The 982-nt window shown below is 45.2% G+C and overlaps 1 protein-coding gene across 8 annotated transcripts in view; it reads right to left on the bottom strand.

The window, feature by feature from the left end:
- The window catches only part of Inpp4a (inositol polyphosphate-4-phosphatase type I A), a 112893-nt gene that overhangs the window by 8893 nt on the left and 103018 nt on the right, over window positions 1–982 (bottom strand). The window lies entirely within an intron of this gene.

Raw genomic sequence — 982 nt, 5'->3', positions numbered from 1 at the left:
GGTGGAAGGGCACCTATCAAAGAATCGTTGACTGTGTCTGTCTGGTGACTAATGTCAGCTGGCAATGGGTGAGACACTTAACTGAAAGATGCAACAGAGCTGTCACTATGCTTATACTAGGAGTGACATGGAGACTTGCTTATGTGGAGACACAGAGGTGAGGCCTGCCCTGGGATCCTGCAGTGCTCGGATCTGCAAAGGACAGGCTTACCCAGCCCAATTTACAGGTTCAGTCTGGCATCTGCTTTTCACTACTAACTGCTTCTGCAACTCCTAGACTTTACTTACTCTTTTAGAGGAATCCAACCCAGGGGGAATCCTCCAAGTATGATCAGGGGATCTTGGGGAGAGAATACAAGGGCTAGATTTATGGTGGGTGGGTTTGGGAACATGAGAATATCAAGCACTAGAAACTCTGGCTTCTCTAAGGCACTCCAGGTTTTTCACAAGACTCAAGAAAAGAAACTCCCTTCATCCAACTGGAGGTCAAAATCGGAAACATGGCCTAATATGAACCAGACAACGGAGAAGCCATTCACTGTCTCACACAAGGCTAGTGGGCTGATTCCTAGGTGACTTGGCTACTTTTATAGAGAACAGTTCCTCTCTGTCACACATAAATGTCAGGGTTACTAGTCACCCTGTTTTAGGAGCAGTACCGTGTTAAGAAGAAGGGCAGCAGCGGCAAAACCAGAGGGATTCCTCCTCCTCACAGCCCCAAGTCTCCCAACTGCCAAAACTTAACCCGCAGTGTTGTTTTAGGACATTTTATTTTTTATTTTTGTTCACTATTAACCTTACTTTAATAGTAAGAAAAAAAGATATCTAGACTTTATCTGGAATTAAACATACAGTTTTTAAATTAAAAAATGTTATTTCAAGAAAAAGTTTCAGCCGGGCGTGGTGGCGCACGCCTTTAATCCCAGCACTCGGGAGGCAGAGGCAGGCGGATTTCTGAGTTCGAGGCCAGCCTGGTCTACAA

The sequence above is a fragment of the Mus caroli genome, chromosome 1, assembly GCF_900094665.2.
Source record: "Mus caroli chromosome 1, CAROLI_EIJ_v1.1, whole genome shotgun sequence".
Lineage (NCBI taxonomy): Eukaryota > Metazoa > Chordata > Mammalia > Rodentia > Muridae > Mus > Mus caroli.
Note: the sequence above shows the minus strand (reverse complement) of the source record. Positions and strands in the feature narration are given on the sequence as shown.